The 12,700-nt window shown below is 38.2% G+C and overlaps 1 pseudogene across 1 annotated transcript; it reads left to right on the forward strand.

Moving 5' to 3' along the window:
- Positions 1-4,645: 4,645 nt before the first annotated feature.
- Positions 4,646-12,216, forward strand: LOC101298848 (annotated as a pseudogene). Its single transcript, XR_183971.1, has 15 exons — positions 4,646-4,872; positions 5,084-5,529; positions 6,043-6,204; positions 6,259-6,372; positions 6,418-7,896; positions 7,987-8,094; positions 8,213-8,313; positions 8,400-8,490; positions 8,579-8,689; positions 8,863-8,928; positions 9,256-9,315; positions 9,420-9,977; positions 10,641-10,760; positions 11,518-11,637; positions 11,723-12,216. The product of XR_183971.1 is annotated as a eukaryotic translation initiation factor 5B-like (transcript).
- The last annotated feature ends 484 nt before the right edge of the window (positions 12,217-12,700 follow it).

Genomic DNA, 12,700 nt, shown 5'->3' on the forward strand with positions numbered 1-12,700 from the left:
GGTGGCCGGACGGCGGAGGGAGGACGGCTGGAAGTCCGGCGGGAAGAGAGAGCTCGGGGAGAGGAAAAAGAAAAGAGGAAAAAAAAAAGAAAGGGAGGAAGAAAAAAAATGGGTTGGGCCTCCACCGGTCCAACCTATCAACCCAATTCCAAAAAAAATAAAACACCCCGAAAAAATAATACCCGAATAAAAATTACCTTTTACTAGCTAAAATTTACTATTTTTACCGTCGTCGTATTTTCCCCATACGAATAATCCTCCGCACATAATCATCCCCGAAACCCCTTTAGGGACCAATTAAACTATTTACACAATGACGGAGACGGTAAAATTCTTATTATAATCAGGCTAGTAAATAAGGTAAAAATATAAGGGTCGGGATGTGACATATATACACTTATTTTATGAATCCCTACCATAAACTATTTGTAAAGAACAAAAAAAAGTCCAGAGAACTCACTACTATCCTCCGTCCCTGATATCAAGAGCTCCAACCACTTGCAACAATGAGTTGTTGAGTTCTCCAATTTTGGTTTGCATGTTCTTGGCCCAATCACTCGTTTTGGATTCCAGGGCCTTGATGTAGGAAACCACGATCTCAAAGGTGTTGTCAGCATGAGGCACCATCAGTCTCTAGGCTCTCCAGTGCACCACTCCCTTAGGAATGTGTTGGCTCCAATGCGATTATGTCAGCTGGTGGTGAGGCTGGTGGAGAGAAATTCTAAAGGATGAGAAGTTGGTGGAGTGTCAGGGTGAGGAGGTCATCCATACTTAGCAACATGCTCCTCAAGTGTGTATCTGCATGTCCTTGAGATATTATGTATTAGCTATCCATCAAACTATGTGGTCTTGGTTGTAAGGAACTGATCGAGCATTATTAGTGAAGAATGAATTAGTTTTTTCTTTTGAATTCATACATTTTACTATTTTCTCTTTCCCTTTCTTGTTGAGGTCTCAACATACATTAATCAAGGTCTAAATATTTTCCTTACTTGATGTGATTCGTACACTTGTGAGAGCAACGACGGAGCCACTCATGGTAATAGTAGTGCACACGCCCACTGATGTTTTCTATACATATACACATTTAGTTAGTAAATATCGTGATAAGCAACCCTAACGTACTGGTCCAGCTACATTTTGTGGGTAAGGAAGTGATTGAGGGTTCAACCGGTCAAATCCCCTTAGAAGCAACTTGCTTTAGTTTTGTTTTTGAAAATAAAAATGATTGCTTGGCAATTCAAATTATTATTTTTATTAAATATTTATTGATTTTTTCGTTATCTTCAATATAAATTGCTTGATTTTATTTTTAATATAGATGAAGACACATATTGGAATGATTTTTTTTTAAAACGATTTTAAAATAACCATTTTAATCGATAGAAATTTTATCTAGTGATTTTATATGTTTTGTGTGTCTCAGTTAAATTAAAATTCTATATGAGAGTATATGAGTCAAGTAAGCCACAATGAAGAGAAGGCAGGAAGACTTGAGTCAAGTAAGCCACAACGAAGAGAAGGAAGGAAGACTTGCAAACAAGAAAACCCGACATTGAACCTAATATGGATAACTGGCTACGAGTCACCAAGATTCTATAAATGGTGACCCGTTGCCAAACCACCATATTGTGGACTCACACCAAGCCCCCACATGTCTTGGTTTCCTGAAAACAAAACGCACCAAGTGTTAGTCCATAACTGCTAAGATCTGAACAAATTAAGGGGGAAAGACCATAGCTTTGTCATCTCCCGTTTGATAGCATCAAGATGAAACCGTGATGACGTCAGAGGCGCCCCTTGACCAGGGTTAAATATGTCATAGGCCACCTAGGTTTTCTAGAGACAAATAGATAATATCTGGTAATAAAGACAAGAGAGAACTTCTAATGAAGACATTATATCGAGGGCCAAGTGATGATTTGTGAATGGACGGTTGGATGACAACAATCGTTGATTCAAAATAAGCTTTTTATTATTATAAAACCTTTAATATAAAAAAAAAGGAAAATTTTAAGAACAGTACATGACAAATGGTACACTCCTAATTTTGGTGTTTCAAGTTTCAAAACAATCATAAAGGTACATGACATAAGAATCATGACACATTTTTAGTACATGACGTCAATAACGCCGTTAACTCTATGTAATTTCTTAATTTTCAAAGGGTGATTTCAGGTTTTCTCCATTTTTCCTTTTCTTTATATTTGTTTTATTCTTTTTCTATTTATATATATATTTTTTTAATTTTGTTAACTCAGACTATAATCTTAATGACTTTGTTGTTTGCAAGTATATCACTCTATTCCATTTTCTGTTTTAATTTTGGTCTTCCAGAAATTGATGTTTTGTTACTAGTTCAGCAATGAAAATTAGATCTTCTGTGCTCAAAAATGACTTTGCTGCTCCTCAAAAAAATTTATTACTAGTTCAAAAATGAGAATTGAATCTTTTTAATTTCTCTCCTTAGTAATTATTAATTGTAATAATTTATTACTGCTAAATTAGAGAGTGACAGATTTGTACCTCAAATGTTAACGGAAATCACACAAGAAACGGAAGACATAACGACATATACATATTTTGATTGAGATTAAAAATTCATGTACCTTATGATTGTTTTGAGACTTGAAACACCAAAATTATGTGTAAACCATTTGTCATGTACTGTACTGTACTGTTTAAAAAAAAAGAAAAGAAAATATGTGGCGTGGCCATCTCTACTACAATAAAGCCGGGCGATCAACAAATTCACTAAAATATGAACTGCCGATTTTGCCCAGCTATCACATTACCCTTACAACCAAACACGAAGGTTATTATGGTAAACAGAAAAAAAAAACAAAGATAAATAAAAAAGGAGATTACTGGGGAGAGAAAAGTAATGAAAGAGATAACTGCAACGAGTGAGAGTTTTAACTGCCAAAAAACTCTCCAATCCCTACTACCCACTAACTTCATAAAATGAAAAAAAAAAAAAAAGGTGCGGCTATTTCCACCCAACTAAATGCTCAGTTCACCCTATTCTTTATTTTTTACCTTTAATGTTCCAGTTCTACCCTTAAAATTTTGAGAAAATCTGGTTTTCATTTTCATTTTTTATTTTCCCCAATATGATAAAATCTAAAAATATATACAAATACTCATCAATATATTTGAGGTAGACCTCCATTCTTCTCAAACCACGTATATCCTATATACGTTCTCCTTAATCTTTTTCTTGAGTTCCTTCTTTATGATTATGAATATATATATATATATATACAGTCTGTTTCTGGTGCGGACATCTATACGGGTTTTCCGTACGGATTTCCGCCGTCCGTACGGATTTACACAATATTATCTAGATACTAGACTGTGGAGATGAGAAAATTCCATCGGAAAGTGGTGCAAAAATGGAAATCCGCACCAAAACCGTTAGTGCGGACGTCCGCAACCGAGAAGGGCTGTATATATATATATATATATACAAGGATTATCAGGTGCGGACGTCCGTACAGGTTTTCCGTACTGATTTCCACCGTTTCTCCACCATTCCAGCGCCAGCGACGCCGTTTCTTCTCCCCGGCGTGATCCCAGACCTCCCCCTACGGTGTTGGAATGAAGAAGAAGGCCAGAGAGATCGCGATCGGAGGTCTGTGCAGCAATCTCACTCAGAACTTCACGACCGATCATGGTGGACCTCCAATCGCGATCTCTCCGGCCTTCTTCTTCATTCCAAGACCGTCGGGGGAGGTCTAGGATCACGCCGGGGAGAAGAAACGGCGTCGCTGGCGCTGGAATGGTGGAAAAACGGTGGAAATCAGTACGGAAAACCTGTACGGACGTCCGCACCTAATAATCCTTGTATATATATATATATACAGCCCTTCTCGGTTGCGGACGTCCGCACTAACGGTTTTGGTGCGGATTTCCATTTTTGCACCACTTTCCGATGGAATTTTCTCATCTCCACAGTCTAGTATCTAGATAATATTGTGTAGATCGTCTCTGCAAAATTTCAGCCAATTTGGTGATCGTTAAGGTCTTCAAACTCGAGTTTTTCTGGTATGAACACAACCGGACAGAATTCAGTCCGTCTATTTGTTTTTCGAGTTTGAGGGCCTTAACGATCACCAAATTGGCTGCAATTTTGCAGAGATGATCTACACAATATTATCTAGATACTAAATGGTGAAGATAAGGAAATTCTATCGAAAAGTGGTGCAAAAATGGAAATCCGCACCAAAAAATTGGTGCGGACGTCCGCAGCTGAGAAAATCCTATGAAAGACTACATTTGAAGCCAAAAATAAAATAAAATAAAATAAAAATAAGAACAAACAATCCCATCACACTGTATAACCACCTTATTGAAGATTGAAGTGATTATCAAATCTGATTTGAAATATATAGAGAATTTTTTTTTTCTCCGATGTAAAGATGTAGAGAATTGTTGTTGTTTAGATTTTATAGATTTTAGTTTAATATTATATTTTCATAAAAATTCTTGATTATGGGGTTTGTATTGGAATATTTAGTTTAAAATTGAAATGTGGGATAAACCAAGTATTTAATGGGGTGACAATAGCCGTAAAAAAAAAAACAGTTACAAATGAGGAAAAAAAATAACTATATATTGAAAACGTTTTCGACACACGAGTGTCGCGGATGCAGAGGGTAGTGACAGATAATTTGCACCGAGACCCGAAAGGAGGCTTTGGGAAAATGATATAAAAGGCGGTTGTGGGCTTTTCTTCGAAAAATCCAGCCTGAGCCAACCCTAATAGCTCAAAACACTACGACGTCCTTCTCTACCTTTCACGGTCTCCCCTCTCCGTTCCTTCGTTCGTTCTCTGATTCTGTTTCTTCTGCTCTCTTCTCACTGCTCTAAGTAAGCTCTCTCTCTCTATATTCATATATATATATACATATAATATACATGTGGTTCTTATAGGATCAGATTCTTTTCCACATTCCTGCTGTGACTCTCTATCTCTGATTCTGTGAAATTTGGATCTAATTCTCTAGCTTCTGAGATACACAATCGCAGCTTAGGGTTTTCGTTTCTCTCTTTTGATTATTATTGTTGATTTTGCGATTAGGATTTGGGAGAGGGGTTGCGAGTTTCAATTTTGACCAAAGAGATTTATAATCTGTCGAAACATTCATGGGTCGGAAGAAGCCGACTGCTCGCGGCGGTGACGAGGAGAATCCGCAACCGGCGGGTGGTGGGAAATCGAAGAAGAAGAACCTGGTGATCGAAGACGACGAGTATTCCGTCGGAACTGAGCTGTCCGAGGAGAGTCAGGTCCAGGAAGACAAGGTTGTTGCTCCTCCTAGTAAAGGGAAGAAGGCCAAAAAGGGGGGTTCGAAAGCTGCCAAGGGAGTGGATGAGGAGTTTGAGGGGGCCGGAGAGGATGAAGATGAGGTTCCGCAAGTTGTGTTCACTGGGAAGAAGAAGGGGAAGTCGAAGAAGAGTGGTGGGAATACGTTCAGCTCGTCGGGTTTCGGGTTGCTTGAGGATGAGGATAAGGATAAGGATGGGGAGGCTGATGAGCAGTCTGCGGTAACAGGTGATGAAGAGGAGGAGGAGGATGCTCCGGCGTTGAAATTTTCGGGGAAGAAGAAACCTTCAAAGTGGTCGAAGAAAACTTTGTTTGCGGGGTCGGCTTTTGATGCCATTGGTGATGAAGGGGATAATGATGGTGAGGTGGATGATGATATTGTGGATAAGAGTAATGCAGCTGAAGATGATGAGAAAGACGACGATCCTGTGATTGCTTTTACGGGGAAGAAGAAGGCTTCCAAGGGTGGAAAGAAGGGTGGGAGTGTGTTTGCAGCGGCCAGCTTTAGTGCTCCTGATGATGAGGAGGAGGAGGATGAAAAGAATGATGAGGATGACGATATTCCTCAGATTACTTTCTCTGGTAAGAAAAAAAAGTCTTCAAAGACTTCAAAGAAGAGTGGTGGTAATTCTTTCAGTGCAGCATTGCTTGACGATGAAGATGATGAAGATACTTCCATTTCGAAACCAACTACAGCTGGTGATGATACAGTTGAGGATGAAGGTGCATCTATGATTACATTCACTGGTAAAAAGAAGTCTTCAAAGAAGAAAAGTAATAGTGTGTTTACTGCAGTCGGTGAAGATGCTGGGGTTGGGAGTGAAATTGCAGATGTAGTTGAGCCCGAACAACCAGCTACCGCTACTAGTAAAATTGAAGCTGATTATTCTAACAACAATAAGAACCAAGATCCAGAACCTTCAAAAAGTAAGAAAAAGAAGAAGAAGAATGTAAGGACTGCTCAAGAAGAGGATGATTTGGATAAGATTCTTGCAGAGCTAGGTGAGGTTCCATCAAAACCTGCTGCTCCTCAGAAAGAGGAGAAAGTTGAGGTTCAGCCTGCCGATTCTCAAAAAGAGGAGAAAGTTGAGGTTCAACCTGATGCTGTTGCCCCAGTTGGTGGGTCTGCTGCAAAGGAAGCTGAAGTAGAGACTGTTGAGTCTGCTGCAGCAAAGAAGAAGAAAAAGAAGAAGGAGAAGGAAAAGGAGAAAAAGGCGGCAGCAGCAGCATCTGTAGATGTCAAGGATGAAAAACAAGAACAAGTGAAAATTGAGCTAGCAATTGAACCAAAGAAGAAGGAAGTGAAAGGCAAAGCAGCTGAAAAGAAGGTGCCTAAACATGTCAGGGAGATGCAAGAGGCCCTTGCTAGGCGACAGGAAGAAGAAGAGAGGAAGAAAAAGGAAGAAGAAGAGAAACTGAAAAAAGAAGAAGAGGAGAGGCTTAAGCAAGAAGAACTTGAGAGGCAAAAGGAGGAGGCAAAGCGGAAGAAAAAAGAGAGGGAAAAGGAGAGGATCCAAGAGTTGAAGAAGGCAGGTTTATATAAGACTCCCAAGCAAAAAGAAGAGGACAGGCGACTACAGCAAATGAGAGACCAGTTTCTTAAAAATAATCCCAATGCAGTGGAGGGTGTACCTCCTACCACAGAAAACGAAAAACCGGCTAAAAGACCTTTGTATCAGAAAAAGAAGTCAAAACCAGCACCAAATCAAGCAAATGGTGCAGCTACTATGAAGCCTGTGGAACTCACAGAAGAAAGAAAAGAAGAAAACCAGCAAGTTAATGTTCCTGAGCTTCACTCTGTGGAACTTGAGAAGGTTGAGGAGCAGGAATCAGTTGAAGTTGCAGAGAAGCTATCCGAAGTTTCTGAATCTGTTAATGAGAATGGAGTGGAACAAGAAGAGGATGATGATGATGAATGGGATGCAAAAAGCTGGGATGATGATGCTGTTGTTAACCTTTCATTCAAAAGCGGGTTTTCTGATGAAGAGGTCGAACCTGTTGTGAATAAAGGGATGAAGCCTGCAGTTTCTGTGCAGAAAACCATTCCTTCTCAACCAATAAAGCCTCATGAGGTTGAGAATCAGAAAAAACAATCTGAGGTGGAAGTTGACAAAGGTAAGAAGAAAGATGCTGCTGCAAAGAAAAAAGCACCAAATTCAGATTCTGCCTCTAAAGAGGGTGAAGATAATCTTCGCTCTCCCATTTGCTGCATTATGGGCCATGTTGATACTGGTAAAACTAAGCTTCTGGATTGTATTCGAGGCACAAATGTTCAGGAAGGTGAGGCCGGAGGTATTACTCAACAGATTGGTGCGACATATTTTCCTGCAGAAAACATCCGTGAGAGGACTAAGGAACTGAAAGCTGATGCAAAGCTGAAGGTCCCAGGTCTATTGGTCATTGATACCCCTGGGCACGAGTCATTTACAAATTTAAGGTCGCGGGGTTCAGGTTTATGCGATATTGCAATTTTGGTTGTTGACATTATGCATGGCTTAGAGCCTCAAACAATAGAGTCACTCAATCTCTTGAAAATGAGGAATACCGAATTCATTGTTGCGTTGAATAAGGTAAGACTTATGTTCAAATGAACCATCCCTACTAGTGCCTTCCCATCAACAGTTAATTTTAGTTCTATTTTTATGGATATCTGTTTCTAGGTGGACAGGCTCTATGGATGGAAAACCTGCCGCAACCAGCCAATAGGGAAGGCAATGAAGCAACAATCCAAGGATGTTGTAAATGAGTACAATATGAGGGTTTCTCAGGTCTTGTGCATTCCAATCTCTTGCTTTTGATCTTTATCCCTTTGTTCTGTTTTTTGTCTAAAGTTGGCTTACACTGTTAAATTTCCTGTTCTTTTTGTGCCATTTCTTATCTTGCCAGATTATCACTCAATTCATGGAGCAAGGCTTAAATACTGAGTTGTACTATAAAAATAAAGAAATGGGAGAAACATACAGTATTGTACCTACAAGTGCCATCAGGTTGGCTTGTGAACTCTACGCTGTATCTTGATTTTTGCATCTTTGTAAATGTTACGTCCTGATAGTTTGTCCTTTGATTATGGCAGTGGTGAAGGGATTCCAGATTTGTTATTACTATTGGTTCAGTGGGCCCAGAAAACCATGGTTGAAAAACTTACATACAGCAATGAAATTCAGGTTTGATTTCTATTCACTTTGTTTTCAGTGATGTTATTAACCCTTGAAATTTGTCTAATCTGATGGGAGGGTTGATACTGTGCATCAGTGTACGGTATTGGAGGTCAAGGTTATTGAAGGCCTTGGGACAACAATTGATGTTGTGTTGGTTAATGGTGTGCTTCATGAAGGAGATCAAATAGTGGTTTGCGGCATGCAGGCAAGCATTTAAAACCTTTTACCCAGACAATTTATCACTTGCTACTTTAGTTAAATACTGGCAAACTTTTGGCATCAGTTCTTTCAAAATTGTTTACCAATGATAATTGTCAGCATGCTAGAAGTTTCGAGATGATGATTATTCTTGATATTGCTTTCTTACTTTTCTTTTAGGGACCTATTGTTACTTCAATTCGAGCTTTGTTGACACCACATCCCATGAAAGAACTTCGTGTCAAGGTATGGTTTTCTTTTTCAGTTTTAATTACTCTGAATTCGGATACAACAAAAAGTGCATGTTCAATGATAAATTGCTAGTTCAGAATTATATCAAATAATGCTCCTTGCGATATATGCTGGTGAAAAGTAGTAGTAGTAGTTGACAGTGGTGGAACCAGGAATCAATATTAGGGTTTAAATGCATAAAATTGAAATAAAAATGAAATGCTTCGGCTAGAAAAAAGGCGTGTAATTGCACCTCATGTCTGCTTTGAACCGTTGGTGTCTTGAGACAATGCCAGTTGTTCCCATTATGTCAGATGGTGACAGTATTCTTCCTGGTTTCAGGGAACTTATCAGCACCATAGTCAAATCAAAGCTGCACAAGGTATCAAGATCACAGCACAGGTAATTCTAGGTTGAAGTTGAGGCTAATCTACTTTCATCTATTGATCTTTAGCCATTGAACTTCTGTCGAGTGTTCTTTTATTTTCTGTGTTTAATATTTGCAGGGACTTGAACATGCTATTGCTGGCACTGCTCTATATGTTGTTGGGCCTGGTGACGACTTGGATGATATCAAGGAAACAGCTATGGAAGATATGAAATCAGTCTTGAATAGGATTGACAAGAGTGGTGAGGGAGTTTGTGTTCAAGCATCTACTCTAGGATCCTTGGAAGCATTGCTGGAGTTTCTGAAAACTCCAGAAGTTAATATTCCTGTTAGTGGTATTAGCATTGGCCCTGTACACAAGAAGGATGTCATGAAGGCCAGTGTAATGCTTGAAAAGAAAAAGGAGTATGCCACTATCTTGGCATTTGATGTTAAAGTGACACCTGAGGCCCGGGACCTTGCAGAAGAATTGGGTGTGAAGATTTTTATTGCTGACATAATCTATCACTTATTTGACCAATTTAAGGCCTATATCGACAATCTCAAAGAGGAAAAGAAGAAGGAAGCAGCTGATGAAGCTGTTTTTCCGTGTGTGCTCAAGATTTTACCCAACTGTGTTTTCAACAAAAAGGATCCAATTGTCTTGGGTGTTGATGTTCTTGAAGGCATTGCAAAGGTATATACTGCAGTTGCTTTACTTAGTGCTTAATGAGGTTTCAGGATTATCATGACATGCGATATCTAGCTTTGAGAATTTTCAATCTAACAAATTCCCGGATAGTTTCTAGCAGGTGTTTCAAACAAAATGCTTTGACTTTGTTCACCTTTTTAAGTCTCAAAAGGATCCTTGATTGGTAGTTAAAATTGTTGATCTTACTTTATTTTTGAATTTTTTTTTTTCTCTATTACTTCTTGATTTCCTTTGCTAAGAAACATACAGCCCACCCATTGTTTTTTTCTTTTTAATGGGAAACCAATGATCCGAGACTTGAAAGAGATGTTGAATGTTGAATGCTTACTGTAGTAAGTAGTACAATTTTTTTTTATTAAGTTGAAATTACAGTTGACTTTCAGTCCATGTCTAAGTTTCCCAAGTCGGTGGTCCAATTTTGTTGTGAACAAAGCCTCGAAAAAGTACCATTCATCTGAGTTCATAATTTTTGTGTAATTACAATTTCACTTTCTTTTGATTTAATTGGTTAGGTCTTAGATTTTATCTTTCACTAAAAGCCATGTTCACCATGTTCATGGGTGTAGATGATGCTTGGTGATTGCATTGTAGTTTGCCATAAATGCGACATATATCCAACCACCTTTGAATTATGTGCTTTTTGTACAGGTAGGGACTCCAATTTGCATTCCTCAGAGAGATTTTATTGACATTGGGCGTATTGCATCCATAGAGAATAATCACAAACCTGTAGATGTTGCGAAAAAGGGGCTGAAGGTGGCTATCAAGGTATGCTTATTTTACATGTATAAACACACATCTTTGCAACCTTAGTCACTCTTAATGAAGTGACACTGTATTTTCTGTTTGACCAGTGCTCTCTTGTATGCGGTAAAGTATTGCTAAATACCGATAGGATACTATTTTAAGGGAATTTGGCACTCACAATTTGACAATCCACACTTCTTGCAACTTAAATTTTGTTTTTAGTGACATGTTTTGTCTCTTTATGAAAGTATTAACCCAAAAAAGAATAGGAGTGTGGATTGTAAATGGGGAGTGCAAATTTCACTTTCCTTTTTTTAATTGGTTTTATAATATGTAAGGGTGCTCTCAACTATAATATTGACACTTGGCCTTTTCTTTCTCGGGTGATCTAGTTCCTTCAGCTTCTGAGACTTAACTTGTATCGGTCACTAGTAGGTCATGTTCTTGGAGCAGCAGTATTTCTCAATGTTTATCCTTTTAGTTTTCATTGTCACCATTGTGGATATTGCATACTTACTCTGTGCCCTCTGGATGATCTTGTTCCCTGCATGTTATTTTCTTTTCCTTTTTAGTTGTCAGCTGATTAAGCACTGCCGTGTCTTGCTGCTTATTGGATTGTTACTACTATTGATATTGTTTGTTTTCTGGTGTGTCAGATGGATTTTACTTGTTTGTTAGTCTATTGCTTGCAATTTGCACTGCTCTTAGTTACCAGAAAGATTACCTGTAAATTGAACTGGATGAGCGCTTGTGGCTTTGTTTTGTTTTGTTATTGCAGATCGTTGGCACAAATTCTGATGAACAGCAAAAGATGTATGGAAGGCATTTTGAAATTGAAGATGAACTTGTCAGCCATATCTCCAGGAGGTCGATTGATGTACTTAAGACAAGCTACAGGGTGAGCAAAATTGCATTTTTGAATAATTTGGGTAATATAAACCATGGAGCTTGGTCTTAATTAAAGGGTGATTTTTTATATTCAGGATGAGCTGTCAATTGATGAGTGGAAGCTGGTTGTGAAATTGAAGAAACTTTTTGAGATACCATGAGAGAAGTAAAATCATATTTGAGTTTGTTTTATACACTCCAGAGGTTTCACTGACATCTGCAACTAAGAAAGACCCCCAAGGGGGACTACCTTGTGGAACAATTGCGACCTTAACCTGCACCAATGCATTTAGGCACTAAAGATCAAATCAGAGCATATGTCGAGAGGGAACAAATGTTCCAGTTTGCGGGAGGAAGTCAATTTTTCCGGAGTTACAAATTGGGACTGTTCTAATTTTTGATCATTTGGCCTATATTGCGTGTTTTCTGCCCATGTATCTTAAACCCTCCCTCCCCCATTTTGTATCCTCAAAAACTTTATTTCTTAATAGTTCACATAATATCCTTGCTTTTTGCAATGGATAAGTCTGTTCTACTTGAGGGGGGAAGAGAAATCAGTTTAAAGATTCATTGAAAGGAAGAATGGGTTACTTTTTTTTTTTTCGATTAAGAGAATAAAAGTATTATTCCCTCTCTCTCTCTCTCATGGGATTAGTTTACGCTATGGCTTACTTCATCACCGTAAAAGGTTTTGTCAATGTGATGACTGCAATATAATGAGAAGTTTTGTATATGGGTGCAGTTATTTCTACCTCATCAAATACTTTGTTCACCTCACGTTTTAATTTTAAACTAAATATTCTAATACTAATCTCAAAATCAAAATTTTTTGTGAAAATATAATATTAAACTAAAATCTATAAAATCTTTACATCGGGAAAAAAAAAAAATGATTCTTTACATCTTTCAAATCAGATTTGAGAATCATTTTAATTTCTAACAGGGTGGTTATAAAGTGTGGTGGGATTGTTCATTCTTATTTTTATTTTATTTATGGCTTTAAATGTAGTCTTTCATATATATATATATATACACGAGAATTCTCAGGTGCGGACGTCCGCACCAAAGTTTGG

This window comes from Fragaria vesca, linkage group LG2 (genome assembly GCF_000184155.1).
Source record: "Fragaria vesca subsp. vesca linkage group LG2, FraVesHawaii_1.0, whole genome shotgun sequence".
Classification (NCBI taxonomy): Eukaryota; Viridiplantae; Streptophyta; class Magnoliopsida; order Rosales; family Rosaceae; genus Fragaria; species Fragaria vesca.